The sequence below is a fragment of the Malaclemys terrapin genome, chromosome 4, assembly GCF_027887155.1.
Source record: "Malaclemys terrapin pileata isolate rMalTer1 chromosome 4, rMalTer1.hap1, whole genome shotgun sequence".
Classification (NCBI taxonomy): Eukaryota; Metazoa; Chordata; order Testudines; family Emydidae; genus Malaclemys; species Malaclemys terrapin.
The window spans coordinates 125,126,018-125,145,020 of NC_071508.1; positions in this window are offsets into that span (position 1 = coordinate 125,126,018).

The window sequence follows — 19,003 nt, forward strand, 5'->3', positions numbered from 1 at the left end:
GGAGCCGAAGGCAGCTTCCTATTCTTCAAGTCCATATGGAGCCAGCCTGGAATCCTTATTTCCTAGCTGGGAAGCCCGTACAGTTTGGTGTTCTTTGGACTTTTGCCTTTCTCTGCTGTCTTGCACAGTATATATAATGAGGCAGAGCTCACACAGGCAGATCTCTACATGCAGATCTCTCACTAAAGTCAGAGTTCGACTCGTACAGTAGCTGCCAATTCAGGCCCCTGGTTTCAACAACAGATCTTGGTCAAGATTATTATTATTATTATTAATTATCTGTAGCTCAAAGAGAAGTTATGGGCTTGATGCAGGAATCACTTGGTGAAATTCTCTGGCCTAAATTATGCAAGAGGTCAGACTACATGATTGTATGGGTCCCTTCTGGCCTTTAAATCTATTAAATATGACCACCCTGGCTGTTCCTGTTCCATGGATAACTGGAGCAATTTGGTTTCCAAGGCTATTAATCTGGTAATTTTTTTGCACACTAAACAGTAGTTATAGTTAATAGGCTTGATTCATCCTGGCTTGAAACTGGCTTCTGCAAGCTTAGCTCAGAATGGAAGGTGGGTGGTAGTAGAAAGTCTAACCAGAGGTGCCGGGGTGATGCATGGCGCTCACAATCACTGCTCCACCAGTGCTTTGCAGGTAACCAATGAAAACCAAAACATGGGTGGGGGGACAGCCTGAGAGTGACCCCAGGGAACATGGGGTCTATGCCCTAATTTAGCACATTGCCTGAGCAGCCTCAACCAGCAAGGCTCCTATGAAGACCCAGCTCTAAATTAAACCTGCCTCCCATGGCGGAAACCACCAAGAGAGGGCAGTGTTGAACACACTGCCTGCCCTTCTTTGGGGGAAGCTACGTGCTTCCCTTGCTGTAATAGCCCCAGCCGGTGTGAAACTTCTACTTCCTCCTGCAGCTGTGTGGGTGAATCAGGTCTGTTATACCAATGGAAGCAAAAGCTTTAAAAGTACCTGAGTTTACTGGATTTCACTAAAACAGAGAGTATGGACCTAATCTTACCTTAGACCCCTGCAGTTTGGCGGATCCCAGGCAGATCAGCATCATCACTAAATATCCATTCCCAGCAGCATCTCTTAATTCCGAGGAGAAGGATATGGAGATTTTGGGGAGCTATACATCTAAATGGCTGTGAGAAATGGAAAGCACAAATCTCTTTTCAATGCATCTGACTCAATATCTCACCCTGGAAGTTACCTAACCAGTACTGGAAATACATGCATTTAATGAATGCTACAGAACAACAGCCCCATTTATTGTAGAAAACCTATTTACCAAGTTTTACATACCTATTCCCTTCCCACAATGCCTATTTTTGGGCAAATCATGGACTCGGCAACACAAGTGCATTTCCCATTGACTCAGCAGTTATTGTTACTGAGAGTTTTGCCCATGTAGCAAAAGTTGGCTCTTTGAGCAACATTTATACTGGGTATCATAAAAACAAGGTTAACTTCTGTTTGAATTGCTGTTTTTACAGCATTTCTAATCCTATAAGAGATAAAACAACCTTAGGATTTATTAGGTTAAGTGAAGCAGTACACACACAAGACACTAGCTTGCAAGGAATCGAGTTCCTTCTATGGTCTATCCAGCAAAGGAACTGCGATGCCCTTTTGGTATGCTGTACCTTGAAATGTTTAAAATCTTGATCTGTCCGCAGAGCAGCCATTTTGTTCTCAGAGCTGAACATAAGAATGGCCATACTGGGTCAGACCAAAGGTCCATCTAACCCAGTACACTGTCTTCTGACAGTGGCGAATGCCAGGTGCCCCAGAGGGAATGAATAGAACAGTTAATCATCAAATGATTCATCCCCTGTTACGCATTCCCAGCTTCTGGCAAACAGAGGCTAGGGACACCATCCTCGTTCTTTTTTGAACTCTGTTATAGTCTTGGCCCTCACAACATCCTCTGGCACAGGGAAGCATCAGCCTGCTCTTTCTCTCGTGCATGTATGGCACCTGCAGAGCAACATTCTACAGACACAGTTCAAGGCCGCCTTCAAGGCCGCCTTTGTGACACTGTGAATATCATCCAATTCACCTTGGAATCCATATTTGGGGCACTGAATTATGATGTGTTCGATGCTTTGGATGTTCTCACAGCAGTTGCAGGAAGGGGAGTCTTTGATTTTCCACCTGTGCATCAAGTAGCTGCATTTTCCATGGTTTGTTCGGATGCAGTCCGAACACTCAAGGAGCTGAGTGAGGAGATATCTGAGCCATTAGCAATTATCTTTGAAAAGTCATGGAAGACAGGAGAGATTCCAGGAGACTGGAAAAGGGCAAATGTAGTGCCAATCTATGAAAAGGGAAATAAGGACAACCCAGGGAATGACAGACCAGTCAGCTTAACTTCTGTACCTGGAAAGATAGTGGAGCAAATAATTAAGCAATCAATTTGCAAACATCTAGAAGATAATAAGGTGATAAGTATCAGTGAGTATGGATTTGTCAAGAAGAAATCATGTCAAACAACCTTGTAGCTTTCTTTGACAGGATAACAAGCCTTGTGGATAGGGAGGAAACAGTAGACGTGGTATATCTTGACTTTAGTAAAGCTTTTGATACTGTCTCGTATGACCTCATAAACAAACTAGGGAAACGCAACCTAGATGGAGCTCCTATAAGGTGGGTGTATAACTGTTTGGAAAACCATTCCCAGAGAGTAGTTATCAGTGATTCACAGTCATGCTGGAAGGACATAACCAGTGGGGTCCCTCAGGGATCAGTTCTGGGTCTGGTTCTATTCAATATCTTCATCAGTGATTTAGATAATGGCATAGAGAGTACACTTGTAAAGTTTGTGGATGATACCAAGCTGGGAGGGGTTGCAAGTGCTTTGGAGGATAGGATTAAAATTCAAAATTATCTGGACAAACTGGAGAAATGGTCTGAAGTAAACAGGATGAAATTCAATAAGGACAAATGCAAAGTACTCCATTTAGGAAGGAACAATCAGTTGCACACATACAAAATGGGAAATGACCGCCTAGGAAGGAGTACTGCGGAAAGGGATCTGGGGCTCATAGTGGACCACAAACTAAATATGTGTCAACAGTGTAATGCTGTTGCGAAAAAAGTGAACATCATTCTGGGATGTATTAGCAAGAGTGTTGTAAGCAAGACACGAGAAGTAGTTCTGTCACTCTACTCTGTATTGATTAGGTCTCAACTGGAGTATTGTGTCCAATTCTGGGCACCACACTTCAGGAAGGATGTGGACAAATTGGAGAGAGTCCAGAGAAAAGCAACAAAAATGATTAAAGGTCTAGAAAATGTGACCTATGAGGGAAGACTGAAAAAATTGGGTTTGTTTAGTCTGGAAAAGAGAAGACTGAAAGGGGACATGATAACAGTTTTCAAGTACGTAAAAGATTGTTACAAGGAGGGGGGAGAAAAATTGTTTTTCTTAACTTCTGAGGATAGGGCAAGAAGCAATGGGCTTAAATTGCAGCAAGGAAGGTTTAGGTTGGACATTAGGAAAAACTTCCTAACTGTCAGGTTGGTTAAGCACTGGAATAAATCGCCTAGAGAGGTTGTGGAATCTCCACCACTGGAGATTTTTAAGAGCAGGTTAGACAAACACCTGTCTGGGAGTGGGCCTGACTGGTATATAAGGGCAGTCAGCAGCGAACCAGCTGAGCGGCGAACAGCAGAGGCTAACAGCAGGAGTTTGCCTGGGAGCTGTCCAAGAGGAGGTACGCTAAGTGCTGCATTAGGGGGGCTGTGTTGGTGAGTATCTGAGTGCCTGCTGCTGGGACAGTTGGTCAGTTTGACCGTGTGCTTGATTGCTTGCTTGTTTGTTTGAAAAGTGTGAATTGGGAGTGCTTTGTTCCAGGTGGGCCTTGAGTGGGCCTGACTGGTATATAAGGGCAGTCAGCAGCGAACCAGCTGAGCGGCGAACAGCAGGAGTTTGCCTGGGAGCTGTCCAAGAGGAGGTACGCTAAGTGCTGCATTAGGGGGGCTGTGTTGGTGAGTATCTGAGTGCCTGCTGCTGGGACAGTTGGTCAGTTTGACTGTGTGCTTGATTGCTTGCTTGTTTGTTTGAAAAGTGTGAATTGGGAGTGCTTTGTTCCAGGTGGGCCTTGAGTGGGCCTGACTGGTATATAAGGGCAGTCAGCAGCGAACCAGCTGAGCGGCGAACAGCAGAGGCTAACAGCAGGAGTTTGCCTGGGAGCTGTCCAAGAGGAGGTACGCTAAGTGCTGCATTAGGGGGGCTGTGTTGGTGAGTATCTGAGTGCCTGCTGCTGGGACAGTTGGTCAGTTTGACCGTGTGCTTGATTGCTTGCTTGTTTGTTTGAAAAGTGTGAATTGGGAGTGCTTTGTTCCAGGTGGGCCTTGAGTGGGCCTGACTGGTATATAAGGGCAGTCAGCAGCGAACCAGCTGAGCGGCGAACAGCAGAGGCTAACAGCAGGAGTTTGCCTGGGAGCTGTCCAAGAGGAGGTACGCTAAGTGCTGCATTAGGGGGGCTGTGTTGGTGAGTATCTGAGTGCCTGCTGCTGGGACAGTTGGTCAGTTTGACCGTGTGCTTGATTGCTTGCTTGTTTGTTTGAAAAGTGTGAATTGGGAGTGCTTTGTTCCAGGTGGGCCTTGAGTGGGCCTGACTGGTATATAAGGGTAGTCAGCAGCGAACCAGCTGAGCGGCGAACAGCAGAGGCTAACAGCAGGTGTTTGCCTGGGAGTTCGCGTGGGGAGAGCGCACTAAGGCTTTCATCTGCAGGTTTCTCCGAGTAGTTCCTGCAACAGTTGAGGAAGCTCCTAAGAGGACGGTGATATGGAAGGTGAGCGATCAGCTGTTGTAACCTGCACAGGTTGTGCCATGTTTGTCTTTCTTCCGCAGGACAGAAGTGACTTTGTCTGTACAAAGGGCAAGCTGGTCTCCATATTGGAGGAGAAGGTTCGAGGGCTGGAGAAACAAGTATCGACTCTGCGTTGCATAAGGGAAAATGAAGATTTCCTGGACAGACGTCAGGAGATGCTTCTACGGCCACAATGTTCTGAAGATTCAGAGCAGGCGCAGCAGGGACAGAAGGATTGTGAGGAGGTTTGGCAGCATGTGACCTCCAGAAGAAGAAAGAGGAGCGTCCATGCACCAGCAATGGAGATACAGATGAGCAATCGTTTCCATGTTCTCTCTACAGGCGCTAATGCGGAGAGTGGACTAGATGGCCCATCTGAGGGAAGGGAGCAGAAGGAGACTCCACCGATTGGAAGGCAAAAGATGCACTGTCCTAGGGATGGGGGTTCCACGACCACCACTCCCAAGAGGAGGAGGAGGGTGGTGGTGGTCGGGGACTCCCTCCTCAGGGGGACTGAGTCATCTATCTGCCGCCCTGACTGGGAAAACCGAGAGGTCTGCTGCTTGCCAGGAGCTAGGATACACGATGTGACGGAGAGACTGCCGAGACTCATCAAGCCCTCGGATCGCTACCCCTTCCTGCTTCTCCACGTGGGCACCAATGATACTGCCAAGAATGACCTTGAGCGGATCACTGCAGACTACATGGCTCTGGGAAGAAGGATAAAGGAGTTTGAGGCGCAAGTGGTGTTCTCGTCCATCCTCCCTGTGCAAGGAAAAGGCCGGGGTAGAGACCGTCGAATCGTGGAAGTCAATGAATGGCTACGCAGGTGGTGTCGGAGAGAAGGCTTTGGATTCTTCGACCATGGGATGGTGTTCCAAGAAGAAGGAGTGCTAGGCAGAGACGGGCTCCACCTAACGAAGAGAGGGAAGAGCATCTTCGCCAGCAGGCTGGCTAACCTAGTGAGGAGGGCTTTAAACTAGGTTCACCGGGGGAAGGAGACCAAAGCCCTGAGGTAAGTGGGGAAATGGGATCCTGGGAGGAAGCACAAGCAGGAGAGCGCAAGAGGGGAGGACTCCTGTCTCATGCTGAGAAAGAGGGACGATCATTGAGTTATCTTAAGTGCCTATACACAAATGCAAGAAGCCTGGGAAACAAGCAGGGAGAACTGGAAGTCCTGGCACAGTCAGGGAACTATGATGTGATTGGAATAACAGAGACTTGGTGGGATAACTCACATGACTGGAGTACTGTCATGGATGGATATAAACTATTCAGGAAGGACAGGCAGGGCAGAAAAGGTGGGGGAGTTGCGTTGTATGTAAGAGAGGAGTATGACTGCTCAGAGCTCCGGTATGATACTGCAGAAAAACCTGAGAGTCTCTGGATAAAGTTGAGAAGTGGGAGCAACAAGGGTGATGTCGTGGTTGGAGTCAGCTATAGACCACCAGACCAGGGGGATGAGATGGACGAGGCTTTCTTCTGGCAACTAGCAGAAGTTGCTAGATCGCAGGCCCTGGTTCTCATGGGAGACTTTAATCACCCTGATATCTGCTGGGAGAGCAATACAGCGGTGCACAGGCAATCCAGGAAATTTTTGGAAAGCGTAGGGGACAATTTCCTGGTGCAAGTGCTGGAGGAACCAACTAGGGGCAAAGCTTTTCTTGACCTGCTGCTCACAAACAGGGAAGAACTAGTAGGGGAAGCAAAAGTGGATGGGAACCTGGGAGACAGTGACCATGAGATGGTCGAGTTCAGGATCCTGACACAAGGAAGAAAGGAGAGCAGCAGAATATGGACCCTGGACTTCAGAAAAGCAGACTTTGACTCCCTCAGGGAACAGATGGGCAGGATCCCCTGGGAGAATAACATGAAGGGCAAAGGGGTCCAGGAGAGCTGGCTGTATTTTAAAGAGTCCTTATTGAGGTTGCAGGAACAAACCATCCCGATGTGTAGAAAGAATAGTAAATATGGCAGGCGACCAGCTTGGCTAAACAGTGAAATCCTTGCTGATCTTAAACGCAAAAAAGAGGCTTATAAGAAGTGGAAGATTGGACAAATGACCAGGGAGGAGTATAAAAATATTGCTCAGGCGTGCAGGAGTGAAATCAGGAAGGCCAAATCACACTTGGAGTTGCAGTTAGCAAGAGATGTTAAGAGTAACAAGAAGAGTTTCTTCAGGTATGTTAGCAACAAGAAGAAAATCAAGGAAAGTGGGCCCCTTACTGAACGAGGGAGGCAACCTAGTGACCGAGGATGTGGAAAAAGCTAATGTACTCAATGATTTTTTTGCCTCTGTCTTCACGCACAAGGTCAGCTCCCAGATTGCTGCACTGGGCAGTACAGCATGGGGAGAAGGTGAACAGCCCTCTGTGGAGAAAGAAGTGGTTCGGAACTATTTAGAAAAACTGGACGTGCACAAGTCCATGGGGCCGGATGCGCTGCATCCGAGGGTGCTAAAGGAGTTGGCGGGTGAGATTGCAGAGCCATTAGCCATTATTTTTGAAAACTCATGGCGATCGGGGGAGGTCCCAGATGACTGGAAAAAGGCTAATGTAGTGCCCATCTTTAAAAAAGGGAAGAAGGAGGATCCGGGGAACTACAGGCCAGTCAGCCTCACCTCAGTCCCTGGAAAAATTATGGAGCAGGTCCTCAAGGAATCAATTATGAAACATTTAGAGGAAAGGAAAGTGATCAGGAACAGTCAGCATGGATTCACGAAGGGGAAGTCGTGCCTGACTAACCTAATTGCCTTCTATGATGAGATAACTGGCTCTGTGGATGAGGGGAAAGCAGTGGATGTGTTATTTCTTGACTTTAGCAAAGCTTTTGATACTGTCTCCCACAGTATTCTTGCCACCAAGTTAAAGAAGTATGGGCTGGATGAATGGACTGTAAGGTGGATAGAAAGCTGGCTAGATCGTCGGGCTCAACGGGTAGTGATCAATGGCTCCATGTCTAGCTGGCAGCCGGTTTCAAGTGGAGTGCCCCAAAGGTCGGTCCTGGGGCCGGTTTTGTTTAATATCTTTATTAATGATCTGGAGGATGGTGTGGACTGCACTCTCAGCAAGTTTGCAGATGACACTAAACTAGGAGGCGTGGTAGATACACTAGAGGGTAGGGATCGGATACAGAGAGACCTAGACAAATTAGAGGATTGGGCAGAAAAAAACCTGATGAGGTTCAACAAGGACAAGTGCAGAGTCCTGCACTTAGGACGGAAGAATCCCATGCACTGTTACAGACTAGGGACCGAATGGCTAGGTAGCAGTTCTGCTGAAAAGGACCTAGGGGTCACAGTGGACGAGAAGCTGGATATGAGTCAACAGTGTGCTCTTGTTGCCAAGAAGGCTAACGGCATTTTGGGCTGTATAAGTAGGGGCATTGCCAGCAGATCGAGGAATGTGATCGTTCCCCTTTATTCGACATTGGTGAGGCCTCATCTGGAATACTGTGTCCAGTTTTGGGCCCCACACTACAAGAAGGATGTGGAAAAATTGGAAAGAGTCCAGCGGAGGGCAACAAAAATGATTAGGGGTCTGGAGCACATGACTTATGAGGAGAGGCTGAGAGAACTGGGATTGTTTAGTCTCCAGAAGAGAAGAATGAGGGGGGATTTGATAGCAGCCTTCAACTACCTGAAGGGGGGTTCCAAAGAGGATGGAGCTCGGCTGTTCTCAGTGGTGGCAGATGACAGAACAAGGAGCAATGGTCTCAAGTTGCGGTGGGGGAGGTCCAGGTTGGATATCAGGAAAAACTATTTCACTAGGAGGGTGGTGAAACATTGGAATGCGTTACCTAGGGAGGTGGTGGAGTCTCCTTCCTTGGAGGTTTTTAAGGCCCGGCTTGACAAAGCCCTGGCTGGGATGATTTAGCTGGGAATTGGTCCTGCTTTGAGCAGGGGGTTGGACTAGATGACCTCTTGAGGTCCCTTCCAACCCTGATATTCTATGATTCTATGATTCTATGATGCTAAAGATAATATTTAGTCCTGCCATGAGTGCAGGGGACTGGACTAGATGACCTCTCAGGGTCCCTTCCAGGCCTATGATTCTAAGTCTGCATGGCAGGTCAAAACCAGGAGGGCAGCTTGTTTGATTAGTAATAATGTGCTTGTATAGAATGGTAGATGAAGTCCAGATGGTTTGCCATTCCCTGGCTGGAGCCAGAGACATGAGGTGGTCACGTGTAGTCCATAGTGGTTTTCATGATTCCGGGCATTGTTGGGGTATGTCATCCGTAACCTGCTGGATGGGAAGTTCTGGGTAGTCTTTCGTGCATTAAAGTTCTCTTGCTGTGCCTATATCTCAATGAATAGCTGGAGATTTAATGTTTGTTAATACAGAAAGCTACAATAGAGGTGTTGATTGTAAAGTTCCTGTGATGATTCTCATGCTCTGATTCAGCTGCCTCTCTACAAGTTGGGTATGGCAGCTTCTTGTCCAGCCCTGTGCATAGTACTCTGCAGCTGAGTACACCAGGGCCAAGGCCACTGTTCATAGCACAAGGGCAGTTGCTCCCCAGCTTGTTCCCACTAACTTTTAAATAATGTCGATGCAAGTCTTCACTTTAGAAGCTGTTTTCTTGAGGTGGTCATGAAATGTCAGTTTGTGGTCAAGAATGACACCAAAATATGTTGACTTTGGTCATAATATAGAGTTTCACCATAAAACTCAACAGTTAGAGAGTTTTGTGCAATTCTTTTGTCAAGGAGGAAAATAGAGATTAACAATTTGCTTCGATTTGGTCTCAGCCACCACTTTTGGCAATACCCTTCCATGATCTTAAGGTGAGATGTAAAGGTCACTTCAGGTTCTTTAAAGCTACAGGTCTGAGTTGTGAGTGCAAAATCAACAGCATATGCAAACTTCTGCATTATCATTTCAAGCATTTTGCTCTTGTATATGTCGGAGAATAACAGAGTTCTCACTTTTTGTTTGGGTACAGCAAACCAGATACTTTATTTTCTCTCTATCAATTGCATAGAGGGAGAGACCTGTGGAAATGGAATTGTGGATAGGACGTGCATTTTCCCCATATACTTCGAAGAGTGTTGGAGCAAGTACAGATCTTTGTGGTAGCCCATTATTCAACATGCACAGCTTGCTGGTTCGTCCTCCGAGGTATATGTGCATCCTTCAAACACTACACATGTGTTCACCAGCTGGAGAATCCATATGCAGGGGTTCACTTTGGCCATTTTCAGTATCAGACCATCCTTCTACACTGTTTTATATGCTGCTGACAGATTATGAAAGCTGTGCTGGTCTTGAGTTTTCTTTGGAATCCAGCCTCAGTGTTTACAGTGAGGGCCAGGACCTAGTTGCAGCAACTTCTGTGTGGTCAAAAATCAGCTTGCTCCTTGGGTAGGCTGTTATCCGCAGCATGACTGATTCAGTTCAGAAATCACCTTGTGGGTGGTGCTCAAGTAGGAGATTGGCCTAGAATTAGAAGGGTGATATGCAGGTTTTCCAGACTTTAAGATTGCAGTGACCTTGGCTTCTATATACATGCAGGGGTGGAAGATGATGACCTTCATGTGGTCAGCCTCATTAAGTGGGAAACCATGACTAACATCATCAAACTGGTGACAAAATGTCTACTGCTGACCTTCCAGTCAGAAGAGCAACAAAATCAGCCTGCTATAAAGGAGTTACACACTGTGCTCTCACTGAAAGAGTTTATTTTTGTTCTCTGTCATTTTTGAATGATAATTCATGATTTCCTCTTTGTTTACAGATTCAATGCCCTTACCTGCTTCTTGCAGGATCCGCTCGATAGTAAGTAGCTAAATGATTACTGATGGAAGATGGAATTTCTGTATCTCATTATTCTTTCTTGGGTTAAAGCATCTTCCACTTCCTTCATTTTAACTAGTTCTGGCATAATAAAGTCCATGGAAGCATTGCCCTTACATGAGACTTGCCTCACAATGCACCATAGCTCACAGTCAAACAACATATGGTATCTTCCAACTCAAGACATCATAGGAACTTTTACAATAGTTTTCCACTTCACAAATAAATAATACTGTTCAGTCAGACCTTTATCAAACTGATTTTCCCATTCTCCTAAAGACAGAGGGAGAGTTAAGTTGTATGTCATATGACAACAGCTAACTCTTATTGCCTAAGGCATGGTTGTTGTATTTTATTAGACCTTGCTCTCACATTAGACGAACTTAAAGCACAAAACAATTAGTCAATCCTCACAACACATACCAAGAAAGTCTCTGTTAGGCCTATCTCAGGCCTGCTATTCTGTACAATTCTGTCTCCAGACAAATTAAACAAAGACGCAGGCTAGAGTTGCAATGTTATCTCCTCTTTTACTGCTTCACATTCTTTTACTCAGTAGGAAAACAGCTGCTCATGTGGATTCCAGGTTAGTCCATGTGCATGAAGTTCAGACCTCACTAGCCTTTTAGTTGCTTGCTCACATTATTCTATCCTGCAAAGCATACATCTAATGTGGTGGGATGGGAAAATAGAGGGTCTTCTTCTAGGGTAGTGGTTCTCAACCAGGGGTCCGGGGCCCACTGAGGGGCTGCGAGCAGGTTTCAGGAGGTCCTTTAAGCATGGTCATCACAGACTTGCTGGGGCCCAGGGCAGAAAGCTGAAGCCCCCCCCACATGGGGCTGAAGCTCAGGGCCCTAAGCCCTGTCACCGGGGGCTGAAGGTGAAGCCTAAGCAATGTAGCTTCACATGGGCCCCTGTGGCATAGAGCCCCAAGCAATTGCACTGCTTGCTACCCCAACACTGGCCCTGACTTTTGTAGGCAAAAAGCCTAGTTGTTGTGGCACAGGTGGGCCATGAAGTTTTTATAGCATGTTGGGGGAGGCCTCAGAAAGAAAAAGGTTGAGAACCCCTGTTCTTGGGTATGCACCAGATGGACTGATAAAAAAGCAGATAAAATAGAGAGCCAAATTTTCCTCTGGAGAAAGAAACCTATAAAATATAGACCGTTACAATTAAAAAGGGGTTAAAAATAAGAAAGTCAGCTAAGGACTTGTCTACATGTGAAAGTTTCCCCAGTTATTCCAGTATAATTATATAACTCCCCAAGTTGTAGCACCAGTAAAACTCCCTGTGTAGACACCCTTAAATATAATTATACTGTTGTAGTTATGTCAGTAAGTTTTCCTCAGGTAGACAAGCCATAATTACACTAGGACACTAATTCTGGAATGAGTGGGTTTTTTTTCAGGTTAGATTGAACTACGCCCGAATTATACCTGTCCAACTATATCAATTAAAATTCACACTTTAGCTTACACCTGTACAACTTCCTCATATAGCCACGCCCCTGATGTGGATGTGGCTTCAATGCACATGCTGCACTGCAAACCTTGCCTTAGCACTGCATAAACTGCATTGCACAGTGCAGCAGTATGGACAGTTACCTGATTTACAGAATCAACTGTTGGGTTTTACTGGTGCAGATGCATTTTACACAGCACACATTTTGCTCACCACCCAGCTGTTGCATAGGGTTACCATATTTCAACACTGAAAAAAGAGGACACTCCACGGGGGCCCGGGCCCTGCCCCAACTCCACCCCTTCCCCACCCCCACCCCGCCCCAACCCTGCCCCCATTCCAACCCCTTTCCCAAAGTCCCTGCCCCAATTCTGCCCCCTCCTCTGAGCACCCTGCATTCCCCCTCCTCCCTCCTGCTCTGATCTTGGTTGGGGGTTGCTAAGTGCTTCCCTGCTCCCCACTCGCCCTGAAGCCTCTGCACTCCCATTGCCCTGCAGCCTCTGTGACCCCCGCTCCCCAGTTGCCCTGCAGCCTCTGCACCCACCCTTGCCCTGCAGCCTCTGTGATCCCTGCTCCCCACTCACCCTGCAGCCTCTGCACCCCCCCTTGCCCTGCAGCCTCTCTGACCCCTGCTCCCCACTTGCCCTGCAGCCCCTGCACCCCCCACCCCTGCAGCCTCTGTGCCCCCCGCCTGCCCTGCTCCCCCACTCCTCCGGCAGCCTCGGCCTGGCGGGGGCTTCAGACTCTCAGTGGTGACCGGGGCGGCGCAGGTCCCTGCAGCTCCGGCACACGCCGCACTCCCCACCCCGTGCTGCAGCCTCCTTCCTGTCGCCGCCGAGCACATTCCCCGCTGGAAACAGCTCCCATGGTGCCGGGGCTGCAAGAAGGGTCCCCCAGTGGTTGGGAGGTCCCCGCCCGTGAGGGAAGCCCGAGCCGCTGGCAGGGCCCGGCCTCCCCGTGGTCCTGCGGGCTCAGCTGAGGCGCACGGTCCGCCCGGCTTGCAGGGGCAGCAGCGGCCCTTCCACCGCCTTCTGCAGCTGCGCCCCCCCTCTCCTCCCACCCGAGATCGCTAACATGTAGCCGGTGCGGCTGGGCTGCGCTGCAGACCTGGAGGGTCGTGCTGGGGCCGGGTGGACCCTGGCTTATGCCTCCCTATTTCCCCAGACATGTCCGGCTTTTTGAAAATTCCCCCCAGACGGGGATTTGAGGACCAAAAAGCTGGACATATCCGGGAAAATCCGGACATATGGTAACCCTACTGTTGCATGAGCCTTTGCTAATGTAGCCCATAGGATTGTAAAGCATTTGTGACAATAAATCTGAGAAAACCAAATTTCTATGTGACAGATTCACATTTGGATCCAAACTGAGGGAAGAGAGAGAGAGCTGAAAATTAAGGGGCTTCATTGCTTCTCTTAAATGGCTCCAAGTTAAGGGTGAAATTCACCCTATGCAAAAGGTTAGGTGTATGCACCATTTGAAGCATACACCTGTCTAGAATTCAAGATTTCTACATGCCCTTTTTACAGGAGTTTAAATCTGGATTAGGACTTGGACTGCAATTAAGTTGTTGTTTTTTACCAGCATAGCTTGTATTGGTTATGGGCATCATTTATTAATTTATTTTTATTGGCATAGCTATACTAGTAAAACCATTAGTGTACACATGATTGGGGAAACCAGCATAAGCTATACTGGTATAAGCACTTTTATACTGATCTAACCGCGTCCAGATGAGCATTTTTTGCTGATTAGGCTATAGCTATACCAGTATAACTGCACTGGCAAACCCTCCTAGTTGAGACAATGTCTGAGTCAGAAATTGGAGATTTAATAATGTATTTCCTTAAGGCTTTGTCTTCATTGGGATGCTTAATACATTTTGGAAGTGGATTAAAGCTGAAGAGCACAAATACACTCTTAGTGCAGAATAAGAATGTCCACACAGGGTACTAGTGCAGAAAAGCTATTGCACAACAGCTGTATTGGGGCATTTCCCCATTTAAAAATGAAGAATATTTTTCATCCAGTCTCTATTAAATAGCTGCACTAACAGCAGATTGCATTTGCAACATTATGCCTTATGCAGGTACATGCTAGTTTGCATTGTGATGCTGATTTACTCGGGCAAACTTATGAGCTTGCAATATGTTGGGGGCTGGCTGAAAACTTGGCCCTAAGTGCACATTAAGGAGCAGATTGCTCTTCTTGAATACAACCGTTCTGTTGAAATGAAAAACAATCTGTACCGTGGAGTCTTTGCTCAGAGAAGTTTTATCTCCTGGATTCACATTAAACAAATAGAAAAAAAGAGGAATGCAAGGTCAATGTGAGGGCTGCAAAGTAAACAACAGGGTTATCTTAAACTCACTCCGAGAGAATGGAAAACAAAGATACTCGCTACAGAAGCATTTTCTTATACAGCTAATATCTGTAGAGGGTATCATGGCACCAATTATTAATAGACTTGTTTTCTATTCTGTGTATTTATTTACAATAATATTATTTAATATTTTTTCATCCTAAACCATGCAACAAAAGTCTGATTTTTTGGTGTGGGCAGGGAAAGGAGCTGCGGAACTGAAAGGAAATGCACCGGGTAGGCCCGCTTTGAACTCAGCATTCATAGGAGAGATTAGAATTTGATCCGGGAAGCAAGAGGAGTTTTATGAAAGAGGAAAAAGGTCCCAGAAATAATTGACCTAATTAATATGAAAAGGAGTTTTGGCAAAAAGGAAAAGAGGAGGAGGTGTGGCCTTGGGTGTAGAGCAAAGGATTGGGAGTTAATTGATCTGGGTTATATTCCCATCAGTTAACCTCTCTGTGCCTCAGCTGTTACAGCTGTAAAATGGGGATAATGGTGTTTATTTGCTGTTTGAGGCTATGAATGATAAACCAATATAAGTTTAAAAATATTAGGAATATCATTGACCCTGATCTAATTGATATTCCTCTTCTATAAACAGAGATTGCCAAAACAGATCCTGCCCAGCCTACAGAGTGCATAAAGGTAAGCAAGATTCCCCTCTCCCCCACAGTATAGCCTCTCCAAGCCTTGGGTCAGAACAGGCATCCATGCCCACAATTTCCTTTCCTGAGCAAGCAAAGGAGGGTGTGGGGGGGAGAGCAGAGCCTTGGGTCTGTCCGCAGATGTGTCAGCTGGAGCTGGGCAGGACTAACAGCAAATAGCAGCAAGGATGGGAAGTCGCTAAGGGATGGAATCATGCCTCAATGAGGAGTGATTGATTTCAATGAAACTTTATTTGCATAAGTTACACAAGCATTGCCAAAGCATAAGAAAAAGACATCTGGCAAGGGGGATGGATTTTAGAGTCTGGGCTCCAGCCCAAGCATAGGATGACCGTACGTCCCTTCTGGCCAGGACAGTCCCTTTTTTAAACCCTGTCCCGAATTTTTCCAAAAGGAGGCATTTGTCCCATTTGCTCTTGCTGACTTGATCAGTTGGCAAGAGCAAACAGGACAAATGCCTACTTTTGTCAAATAGTGCAGTGCGGTGTGGGTGAGTGAAGATGCCAGCCCCAGGGTTGCCAACTTTCTAACTGCACAAAACTGAACAGCCTTGCCCTGCCCCTACCCTGAGGCCCCACTCCTGCCCCTCCCCTTCTCCAAGGGCCCCTCCTCCGCTCACTCCATCCCCTCTCCCTCCGTCGCTCGCTCTTCCCCATCCTCACTCACTTTCACCGGGCTGGGGCAGGGGGTGGGGTGCTGGAGGGAGTGAAGGCTCCAGCTGGGAGTGTGGGATCTGGAGCACGGCTGGGGATGAGGGGCTTGGGGTGCAGGAGTGAGCAACAGCCTCACGCGGGGGTGGGAGAGGGTACCAGCGACCGGCAACAGCAATGGCGGTGGGGGCACCTAGGGTGAGTGGCTGAGGGTGTCCCATTTTCTCTTTGGGAAATATGGTCACCCTAACCAAGGAAGAACATCTATGCTGCTATTTTTAGCCATATAGTGTGAGCCTTGCAAGCCTGAGTCACTTGACCCAAGCTCTGAGACTTGCTGTTGCGGGTTGGGGTTTTTCTTTGAGTGTAGACGTACCCTTAGGCATCAAGGATTCCTTCAGTGCAGCCTGTCATATAGGCACAATCTAGCCCATAGTCCTTTGGTGCTGAGGATAAATGTCCATTTGAAACTACTATTAGAATGTGACCACCAAACTCCTTCCTATTGGTGACTTTAGTTAAGATTTCAGCCCAGGACCCAATCAGTTAAAAATCCGTCCACGATCCCTGGTGCCACCTAGCTTCCTGAACTTATTGTTCAGTAAGGCCTAACCACCATTAGGAAGTTTTTCTTTTTGACCAGAGAGGATTATATTTAATGGAAAAATATGTACATGTTATGCACAACGGATATTGAGACACTTCTGAGTCAGCCAGGTTTTTCTGGATGTGGCCCATATGATGATAACGTGTACTAGGATCACATTTGCTGTTTACTACAATTCTGGTTGAGTTGGTTTCTACTATAAAAATATTCTTCTAGAGGGATATTATTTTCCTAGTACTAGTTTATGACCACTACATTTTTTGACCAAGAAAATACAAAAATTAATCCTTACATTTGTATGGGCACTTCTATTTGCCCAGCTTTGGGAAGTGCTTTGAGATCTAAATATTTAAATTGTGAGTGCTAAGTATTGTTAGTCTTTTATTTGTGACAGTGTAATTATCAAGCATGGCACTTTAATTCAGTGGGCACCTCACTCATGTTGAAAGCTCAGTGCTTCAATCCTTTTTCCAACTATTTGAATACCCTGGCACTCTGATTATCTCACAGTTTCATCATGTAACAGATGATGGCTTCTTTATTCGTAGCCTGTGTAGAAGAATAAATAGCCAAACGAGTAAGGACCATCAAATATAAAATAATGAATAGAACTAGATCAGAGTCCAGGTATTATGTAAAAGTATCTTTTGGCTTGCTTCATTAACAGCCTTCACCCACAACCATGCTGACATGGTATTACCAGTAACACACACACAGTTGTATACGGTCCAGCAAACAGCACTTTGAAAAATATGACCTATCTTCAATACATGAGAAGGATTAAATTAAATTCAAAATGTTGGGGGGAGTGTATTTCTAGATTATGAAAAAAAAATTAACATTTCTAGATTTTAACAAAAGTTGTCATGGACAAACCTTAAGAAGCAAAGCTATAAATGACCAGACAAAGGGGTTTTGTCTGATCTGATTCCAAGTAGTTACACTAATTTAAGGTTTTTAAAAGTGTTTTTGTTTAAATATACCTTTAAATAGTCATTGCACACTGTGAAGAGGACAATCTACTTGACGTGTTAGTTTTTTCTTAATATATTCTCAATGAAATAATCCCATGTCATATTATATAGTGGTAAGCTGAGCCCTGCTGAGTTCAAGCAAAGGGCTCATTTACCAAAGATAAAGCTGAATAAATAATGATGAAATCCTGTTTCTAATGGACGTGGGGTTTTTAATGTTCTTTTTGGTCAAGTTGCAAAACATCTAGTGACTGAGTTTGAGAGTATTGGCATGTCAGAGGTGACCTGATAAGGTAAAGAAACAACTCCCTGTCACTTCATAGTTCTGTATTTCTGAAATCTCCCAGAAGCCCGACTCAGCAGAAATGGAGGCCTGGTTTAGGCAAATTACTAGAAAGTGCTGGAGTGCAGAGAGCAATCCTGTACTGGACTCCAGGAGACTAAATAACTATTCAATCCCTCTTATACCTCCAATTCTAGGAGAACACTCCTTCCCAGACTGAGCAGAGGAGGAAGAGGTGCTACAAAGCCACATGTCTCCAAGAAGGCCTCCACTGCAAATGCATAATATCCACTTAGAAGGAACTCTATTGTCACTAGGGCCAGAAAGATTTGTCCTTGGAGGCCTTGTCTGGATCTTGTGTTCAGCATATTTTCACCTTAATAGTTGCTCTCTGTCCACCTTAACAAAATGGAGAGAGAACCCTCAGAATACTCACGCAGAAGGTTCTCTGCTTTTTTCCCTGCTTTCCTCTTCTTCCTTACTCCCAGCAGGAACTTTACCTCTAACCTTGGTTCTGCTTTCTTGTGCTTTGCTATTACTCTTATTTTTTTGTATTACCGTAGTGCCTAGGAGCTCCAGTCATGGACCAGGACTGCATTGTGCTAGGTGCTGTACAAACACAGAACGGCAAGACCTGACCCAAGGAGCTTACAGCTTAAGCATAGGACAAGAGACAGACACATGGGGGAGTATAAGGAAGCAATGAGACAATATCGGTCAGCACAGTAGGCAGTGGTCTCAGTGCGCCTGCAGCCCAATCATTGTCAAGTATTTTTTGTAGCTATCGCGGTAAAGGAGAGTTTTGAGGAGGGATTTGATGTTGGACAATGAGGCAACTTTGTGGATGTTTACAGAGAGTTCCTCCCAAGCATGTGGGGCAGCATAAAGAAAGCATAACGGTGTCTGATTGAAAATTTAACCAATGGGCAGTTCAGGTTGCCACATCTGAGGTACAAAAAAACGGGACATCTGAGATGATCTTAAATTGATAAAACTTAACAGCTGGCAGTGTGTCCTGAGCTCCCTTACAGATTTCCCAGGGTAGCCACCTCAAAAAGGGGCGATCCCGGGCAAAGCTGAACAGGTGGCCGCCCCGTGGGTAGTGGAGGCTGGCGCCATTGCCCGATTGGAGGCAAGTGTTGGTAGCTTGCTAGCGAATGAAGGAGGATAGCTAGGGTGGGGATCGACTGTGAAGGGCCTTGAAAATGAATACCAGCAGCCTTTCTGTCAAATGAGATCTCCCTCTAAATTCCCCATCCTTCTGCCACGTAGAGAGACTCATGTTTGCCAGCCACCTCCTCTTCCGCTGCTGGATCTGCTGGGTCAGGTGTCTCTACTCTATGAACCAGTGCTGGTTCCTTCCTGCC